The following is a 9489-nucleotide window of genomic DNA, read 5'->3' as shown; positions in this document are numbered from 1 at the left end:
AAGCAAGAAAATTGCAACCTGACTCTATATTTAAATGAACTAGAAAAAGAAGTACAAACAGAACTCAACATTAGTACAAAGAAAGAAATAATAAAGTTCAGAGCAGAAAACAATAAAATAGAAACAGAAAAAAAAGATCAGTGAATTAAGAGTTATTTCTTTGAAAAGATAAAAAAAAAACTGATCAACCTTTAGCCAGACTCATCAGGTAAAAAAGAGAGAGAGCCCAAATAAATAAAATCAGAAAGGAAAAAGAAGTTACAACTGACACCACAGAAATACAAAGTATCATAAGAGATTAGTACAAACAATTATACACCAATAAAAGGGACAACCTAGAAGAAATGGATAAATTCCTAGAAATCTGCAAACTCCCAAGTCTAAATCAGGAAGAAATAGAAAGTATAAACAGGCCAATTAACAATAATGAAATGGAATCAGTAATAAACAAACAAACAAAAAGCAACTCTAAACAACAAAAGTCTAGGACCAGATGGCTTCACAGGTGAATTCTGCCAAATATTTAAAAAAGAGTTACACCTACTGTTATCAGTGTATTCCAAAAAAAAGGAAGGAACACTTTCAAACTCATTCTACAAGACAAAAGTCATGATACTAAAACCAGACAAAGAAACCACACACACACACAGAAAGGCCATATCACTAATAAACATAGACTCAAAAATCCTCAACAAAATGTCAGCAAACTGAACTCAACAACCCATTAAAAGAATCATATACTTTTGAGATTAATCTTTTGCCTGTTGCTTCATTTGCTATTATTTTCTCCCAATCTGAGGGCTGTCTTTTCACCTTGCTTATAGTTTCCTTTGTTGTGTAAAAGCTTTTAAGTTTCATTAGGTCCCATTTGTTTAGTTTTGCTTTTATTTCCAATATTCTGGGAGGTGGGTCACAGAGGATCCTGCTGTGATTTATGTCGGAGAGTGTTTTGCCTATGTTCTCCTCTAGGAGTTTTATAGTTTCTGGTCTTACATTTAGATCTTTAATCCATTTTGAATTTATTTTTGTGTATGGTGTTAGAAAGTGTTCTAGTTTCATTCTTTTACAAGTGGTTGACCAGTTTTCCCAGCACCACTTGTTAAAGAAGTTGTCTTTTTTCCATTGTATATTCTTGCCTCCTTTGTCGAAGATAAGGTGTCCATAGGTTCGTGGATTTATCTCTGGGCTTTCTATTCTGTTCCATTGATCTATATTTCTGTCTTTGTGCCAGTACCATACTGTCTTGCAGCTCAATTCCAGAAAAATAAATGACCCAATCAAAAAATGGGCCAAAGAACTAAACAGACATTTCTCCAAAGAAGACATACAGATGGCTAACAAACACATGAAAAGATGCTCCACATCACTCATCATCAGAGAAATGCAAATCAAAACCACAATGAGGTACCATTACACGCCAATCAGCATGGCTGCTATCCAAAAGTCTACAAGCAATAAATGCTGGAGAGGGTGTGGAGAAAAGGGAACCCTCTTACACTGTTGGTGGGAATGCAAACTAGTACAGCCGCTATGGAGAACAGTGTGGAGATTTCTTAAAAAAACTGGAAATAGAACTGCCACATGACCCAGCAATCCCACTTCTGGGCATACACACGGAGGAAACCAGATCTGAAGGAGACACATGCACCCCAGTGTTCATCGCAGCACTGTTTATAATAGCCAGGACATAGAAGCAACCTAGATGCCCATCAGCAGACGAATGGATAAGAAAGCTGTGGTACATATACACCATGGAATATTACTCAGCCATTAAAAAGAATTCATTTGAATCAGTTATAATGAGATGGATGAAACTGGAACCCATTATACAGAGTGAAGTAAGCCAGAAAGATAAAGACCAATACAGTATACCGACGCATGTATATGGAATTTAGAAAGATGGTAATGATAACCCTATATGCAAAACAGAAAAAGAGACACAGATATACAGAACAGACTTTTGGACTCTATGGGAGAAGGCGAGGGTGGGATGTTTCGAGAGAACAGCATCGAAACATGTATATTATCTAGGGTGAAACAGATCACCAGCCCAGGCTGGATGCATGAGACAAGTGCTCGGGCCTGGTGCACTGGGAAGACCCAGAGGAATCAGGTGCTGAGGGAGGTGGGAGGGGAGATCGGGATGGGGAATACATGTAAATCCATGGCTGACTCATGTCAGTGTATGACAGAAACCACTACAATATTGTAAAGTAATTAGCCTCCAACTAATAAAAATAAATGAAAAAAAAAAAAGGATCATATACCAAGATCAAGTGGGATTTAGCCCAAGGATACAAGTGTGGTTCAATATTCAAAAACCAATCAATGTGATACACCACATTAACAAAGAAGAATAAAAACTCAAATGATGATCTTAATAAATGCAGAAAAATGTTTTGACAAAATTCAACATTCATTTATGGTAAGATTTCTCAATAACATGGGTAGAGACGGAATACACCTCAAAATTAAAAGTCCATATATGACAAGCACGTGGCTAACATCATACTCAGTGGTGAAAAGCTGAAAGCATCTTCTGTAAGATCATGGATAGGACAAGGATGCCCACTCTCACCACCTTTCTTCAACATTGTATCAGAAGCCCTAGCCACAGCAATTTGACAAGGAAAAGAAACAAATGGAATCAAGATTGAAAATGAAGAAGTAAAACTCACTGTTTGCAGATGGTATGATTATGTATGTGTGTGTGTGTGTGTGAGTGTGATCTTTAAGACACACAGAAAAGCTTAAAAACTACTAGAACTAATAGATGAATTCAGTAATACAAAATGAATTCAGAATACAAAATAAATACACAAAAATCTGTTACATATCTACACACTAACAATGAACTATCAAAAAGATAAATTAGGAAAACAATTTCATTTATAGTTACATCAAAAAGAATAAAATTTGTTGTTATTGGGCTTTCCAGGTGGTTCAGTGGTAAAGAATCTGCCTGTAATGCTGGAGACATGGGTTTGATCTATGGGTTGGGAAGATTCTCTGGAGAATGAAACGGCAACCCACTCCAGTATGTTGCCTGGAGAATCCTGTGGACAGAGGAGCCTGATGGCTACAGTCCACAGGGTCGCAAAAGAGTGGACATGACTTAGCAACTAAACAACAACAAATTAGAAACTGCTAATATATGGATGAAAGAAATTGAAGATGAAACAAACAAATGGAAAAATATACCATATTCATAAATTAAAAGAATCAATATTGTTAAAATGACCATACTCCCTGAGGCAATCTACAGATTCAATGCAGTTCTCATCCAAATACCAATGGCATTTTTCACAGAACTAGAACAAATAACTCTAAAATCTGTATGGAACTACAAAAAACATTGAACAGCCACATCAGTCTTGAGAAAGAAGAACAAAGGTGGAGGTATTGTGCTCTGATTTCAAACTATACTACATATCTACAGTAATCAAAAACAGTATGGTACTGGCTCCAAAATAAGCACATAGATCAATGGAAGAGAATAGAAAATCCAGAAGGAAACCCATACTTCTATGTTCAATTAGTCTACAAAAAAGGAGGCAAGAATATACAATGGGGAATAGACACTATCTTCAATAAATGGTATTTGGAAAATGGGACAGGTACATGCAAAAGAATCAAATTGGACTAATTTGTCACACCATATACAAAAATAAACTCAAACTTGTTTAGAGACTTTAATGTAAGACCTGAAGCCATACAACTCCTAGAAAAAACATAGGCAATATAGGTTTTAGTAATATTGGGGGGGGGGGGGCGGGCGGGACTTGTCTCCTCAGGCAAGGGAAACAAAAGCAAAAATAAACAAATAGAACTACATCCAAGTATAAAGCTTTTGCATAGTGAAGGAAACTATCAAGAAAAGGCAACCTACAAATTAAGAGAAAATATTTGTCAATTATATATATATTTTAAGAGAAAATATTTGCAAATTATATATATATATATAGAGAGAGAGAAAGACTGAGAAAGAGAGAGAAGTTAGCATCCAAAATATACAAATTATATATACAATTCAACATTAAAAAAAAAAAACCTAATTAAACAATGGGCAGAAAATCTGAATAGACATTTTTCCAAAGGATACATACAGATAGCCAACAGACACTTGAAAAGATGCTCAGCATCACTAATTATCAGAGAAATGAGACCCAAAACGATAATGAGATATCCCCTCACACCTGTCAGAATGGCTACTATCAAAAAGACAAAAAATAGCAAGTATTGATGAGAATATGGAGAAAAGAATTCAAACAAATTTGTTTAAGGAAGATCAATAAGCAATAAACAAACACAGACCACTCAACAAAACCAGGGAAAACATACATGAACAAAATTATAAGTTCAACAAAGAGACTCAAATCAGAAAAACCAACCAGACAGAAATTCTGGAGTTAAAGAACACAATAAATAAAGTGAAAAATGCAACTGGGAGCATTAACAGCATAGTTGATAAGACAGAAAAAATAATCTATAAACTCAAAATAAGTCATTGAAATGATAAAATCAGAGGGGGCGGGGAGAAAAGAATAAAAAAGAATGAAGAAGAACTATGTGATATATGGGAAACCATAAAATACTCATACATGCATTATAAGAATTTCGGAAGGAAAAGAGAGAGAAAAGGGGCAAAAAGCTTATTTAAAGAAATAATGGCTAAATACTTTATTGGGATGCTAAACTAAGTATCTCAGGATATTGAAGACATATCAGGGGAGTAAAAGTAAACAAATACATATGAGAGAAGCATAGAAATGGAAAAGATAGAACAATAAGAAATGGTAAGCAACTTCTTTTTTAAAAAGTATACTTACATTGAAATAATAATGAATGGAATTCCTTTTCACTCACTGATGATGAACTGTGAGATCACTTTTTAACTAATCTTCAAATGATTTGGAAATCTAATATAATGTCAAGGTTTCTATTGTTAGAAGTGCACACCGACTAATTAAATTCAATGTTTTTTCATAAAAGATAAAAAAATAATGGTTGGAAACTTCTCAAATCTTGGGAGGTAGATGAACACCCAGGTACATGAGACTCAAAGATCCCCAAACAAGTTTAACCCAAGAGGGCTTCATGAGGTCACATTATAGTCAAACTGTCAAAAATCAAAAAGAGAGAATTATTAAAGTGGTAAAAGAAGAGACTCATCACATACAAGGGAATCTCCACAAGACTCTGAGGTTTTTCAATAGAAACCTTGTAGGTCAGGAGACAATACATATGTGTTTACGTGTATATTCGGCTCAGTGGCAAAGAATCCACCTGCAATGCTGGAGTCACAGGAGATGCGGGTTTGACTCCTGGGTTGAGAAGAACCCCTGGAGGAGGGCATGGCAACCCACTCTAGTATTCTTGTTTGAGAAAACCCTATGGACAGAGGGCACTGGTAGGCTACAGTCCATAGGGTCACAATGAAGTGACTGAGCAGGCATGCATATATTATTCAAAGTGCTGAAACAAAGACACCCTACCGACCAAAAAATTTGCCCATCAATGCTGTCCTTCCGAAATAAGGAGAGATAAAGTCTCTCATAGACAAACAAAAACTGAGTAAGTTTATCATCATTAAATTTGCCTCACAAGAAATGCTAAAGGGAGTTCTCAAGGTTGAAACAAAAGGGTGATAATTAGCAACATAAAAAAACCATGCGGAGGGGTGATTCCCTGGAGAGCCAACGATTAGGACTCTGTGCTCTCACTGCCAAGGGCCCAGGTTCAGCCCCTGGTTGGGGAACTAAAATACCAAAATTCATGCAACAAAATCAAAACCAATCAACCGACCAACAATAAAACTCACTGGTTTCAGACTACTCTAATTTTAACTCCAGTATGAAAGATGAAAGACAAAAGTACTAAAAATAACTATAGCTAAAATTATTAATTAATACTCAATTTTAAAAGATGTAAATTGTAACATTAAAAGAATAAAATATTGGGGGGCAGGAAAAGTGTAGGGTTTTTCTTTGCAGTTGAAGTCATCACCTTAAAACAGACTGTTATAAGATATTTTAGGTAAGCCTTGTGGTAACCACAAACCAAAAACCTATTGTAAATACACAAGGATATAGAAAAAGGAATAAAAGCATACCATTAAGGAATAATCAATAATTTACAAAGGAAAGTAGCAATAGAGGAGGGAAGAAAGAAGCTACAAAAACATTCAGAAAACAGTTAATAAGATAGAAATAGATAAAATATAAATGTAAATGGATTAAATTTTCCAAACAAAAGACACAGAATGACTGAATGGATTTTTTTTAAACTCAAGATCCAACTATATACTGTCTACAGGAGATTCATTTCAGCTTTAAAGACACACACTGACTGAAAGTGAAGAAATGGAAAGAGATATTTCATATAAATGGAAACAAAAAGAGACCAGGGGTCAGCAATTTTTAAGTCAGACAGAATGATCTTCAAGTCAAAAACTGTCACAAGAGACAATGAAGATCACCACATAATGATAAAGAGGTAAATTAACTAAGAGGATACAGCAATTGTAAATATATATGCACCTAACATTACTATACTTAAATACATAAATCAAATATTAACACACTGTCTGGGAGGAGTAGATAACAATACAATAATAGTAGGAGACTTCATTATTTACTTTCAACAGCTATACATCATCCAGACAGAAAATCAATAAGGAAATGTTGAACTTGAACTATACCTTAGGCCAAATAGACCTAACAAAACAATCCATCCAATAGCAGCAGAGTATATATTCTTTTGAAGTGCAAGGGCCCTCAGAATTTTCCTGGGATAAATTGTAAGGCCACAAAAAAAAGTATTAAGAAATTGAAGAATCCTGAAATCTTACCAAATATCTTTTCTGACCCAAATGATATGAAACCAGAAATCAGTAACAGGAGAAAAACTGGAAAATCCAAAAGTATGTGAAAATTAAACCACAAATTCCTAAATAACCAGTGGGTTAGAAATGAAATCAAAAGAGAAATAAATATCTTGAGACAAGCAAAAATGGAAGCATAATGTAAATCTTGAGAGAGAAAGTAAAAGCAGTTCTAAGAGGGAAATGAAAGCAATAAACATCTACAGTAAAAAAATAAAATGAGGGATTTTCCTGGCAGTTCAGTAGTTAAGACTCTGAGCTTCCACTACAGGGGACACAGATTCCATCTCTCTTTGTGGAACTAAGATTCCACATGCCAGGTGGTGTGGCCAAAAAAAAAGTAAAATGAACTTGACTAGACAATCTAACTTCACACCTCACAGAACTAGGGGTGGAGGGGGAAGCAAACTAAACTTAAAGTTAGCAAAAGGAAGGAAATAACAAAGATCAGAGCGGAAACAAATGAACTTGAGATTAGAAAAAGAACAGAAAAGATCAAAGACAGTCTTGGTTTTTTTTTAAAAAGTAAATTATATTGACAAGTCTTTAGCTGGACTAAGGGGAAAAAAAGAGAAAGGAAAATACAATCAGAAATGAAAGTTTTAGGACGAGTTGCATTCAAGATCACCATGCATGCATAGTAGGAGTTAGGATGTCTCCACAGAGTAAACGTTGTGTTGTCTGTCTTCATTTTGTATCAGCGGGACCTGCCATTCCAGAATTATGAGACCACCTTGGAGAAAGGTGGAGTGGTACATGACACTGGGATAACATAATGTGCTTCCAGATAATAGTGGTCCATGTCCTTCGAAGTAACTGCCTGTTGCCTCTGCTGCCTTTTGAACCATGTACAGTCACCAGATAGGGACTGTGAACACCTGATTCTGAACATGTAGGTTGGGGGTCTTGTCCAATTTTTATGTGGTTTAATTGCCAAGTGTCTAAAGCTTAATGTGCTGTGCTATGTAAATATTTTATAGATTTAACACTGGTTAACTGTCATATTTTGATGCCAGCAAAGTTTTAGGGGATAAAATGGTACCTGACCAACATCAAATGACTTTATAGCTGCAAGAAATTCAGTGTGTGGAAAAGTTCTGTACGTGAGGAGGAAAAAAGGAAAATAAAAGTGGATTTGAAAGGTTAAAAAAAAAGAAAAAAGAAACGAAAGTGGGGTGCTCGCTTTGACAGCACATATACTAAAATTGGAACGATACAGAGAAGATTAGCATGGCCCCTGGGCAAGGATGACACGCAAATTCGTGAAGCGGTCCATATTTTTTAGTACAGCCACTATGGAAAATAGTGTGGAGATTCCTTAAAAAACTGGAAATAGAACTGCCATACAACCCAGCAATCCCACTCCTGGGCATACACACGGAGGAAACCAGATCTGAAAGAGACACGTGTACCCCAATGTTCATCACAGCACTGTTTGTAATAGCCAGGACATGGAAGCAACCTATATGCCCATCAGCAGATGAATGGATAAGAAAGCTATGGTACATATACACAATGGAATATTACTCAACCATTAAAAAGAATACATTTGAATCAGTTCTAATGAGATGGATAAAACTGGAGCCCATTATACAGAGTGAAGTAAGCCAGAAAGATAAACACCAATACAGTATACTAACGCATATATATGGAATTTAGAAAGATGCTAATGATAACCCTATATGCAAGACAGAAAAAGAGACACAGATGTATAGAACAGACTTTTGGACTCTATGGGAGAAGGCAAGGGTGGGACGATCTGAGAGAACAGCATCGAAACATGTATATTATCAAGTGTGAAACAGATCGCCAGTCCAGGTTGGATGCATGAGACAAGTGCTCGGGGCTGGAGCACTGGGATGACCCAGAGGGATGGGATGGGGAGGGATGTGGGAGGGGGGGTTCAGGATGGAGAACACATGTAAATCCATGGCTGATTCATATCAGTGAATCATGGCAAAAAACCACTACAATATTGTAAAGTAATTAGCCTCCAACTAATAAAAATAAATGGAAAAAAAGAAGAAATGGAAGTGGGAACATTACTATTGATACCACAGAAGCAGAAAGGATCATAAAAGATTGAAAGTGAAAGTGAAAGTTGCTCAGTCGTGTCCTACTCTTTATGACCCCATGAACTACACAGTCCATGGAATTCTCCAGGCCAGAATACTGGAATGGGTAGCCTACCCCTTCTCCAGCGGATCTTCCCGACTCAGGAATCGAACCAGGGTCTCCTGCATTGCAGGCAGATTTTTTATCAACTGAGCTATCAGGGAAGCCCTCATAAAAGATTATTATGAACAAATTGGGTAACCTAGAAGAAATGGATAAATCTCTAGAAACATGCAATCTACCAGTACTAAATCATGAAGAAATAAAAAACCCAAACAGATGAATTACTATTAAGGAGATTGAAAGTGTGTTAGTCATTCAGTCATGTCCAACTCTACGAACCCAATGGACTGTAGCCCACCAGGCTCCTCTGTCCATGGAGTTCTCCAGGTAAGAATACTGGAGTGGTTTGCCATTTTGTTTTCCAGGGGACTTTCCTCACCCAGGGATTGAACCTGGGTCTCTCGCTTTGCAGGTAGTTTCTTGACCAT

General features: G+C 36.2%; 1 non-coding gene across 1 annotated transcript; it reads left to right on the top strand.

Annotated features, from left to right (window-relative positions):
- Positions 1-8058: 8058 nt before the first annotated feature.
- LOC122695772 lies at positions 8059-8165 on the top strand. The gene has a single exon (XR_006341526.1). It is a non-coding gene; the product is annotated as a U6 spliceosomal RNA (small nuclear RNA).
- Positions 8166-9489: the final 1324 nt, after the last annotated feature.

Source organism: Cervus elaphus, chromosome 5 (genome assembly GCF_910594005.1).
Source record: "Cervus elaphus chromosome 5, mCerEla1.1, whole genome shotgun sequence".
NCBI lineage: Eukaryota > Metazoa > Chordata > Mammalia > Artiodactyla > Cervidae > Cervus > Cervus elaphus.
Note: the sequence above shows the minus strand (reverse complement) of the source record. Positions and strands in the feature narration are given on the sequence as shown.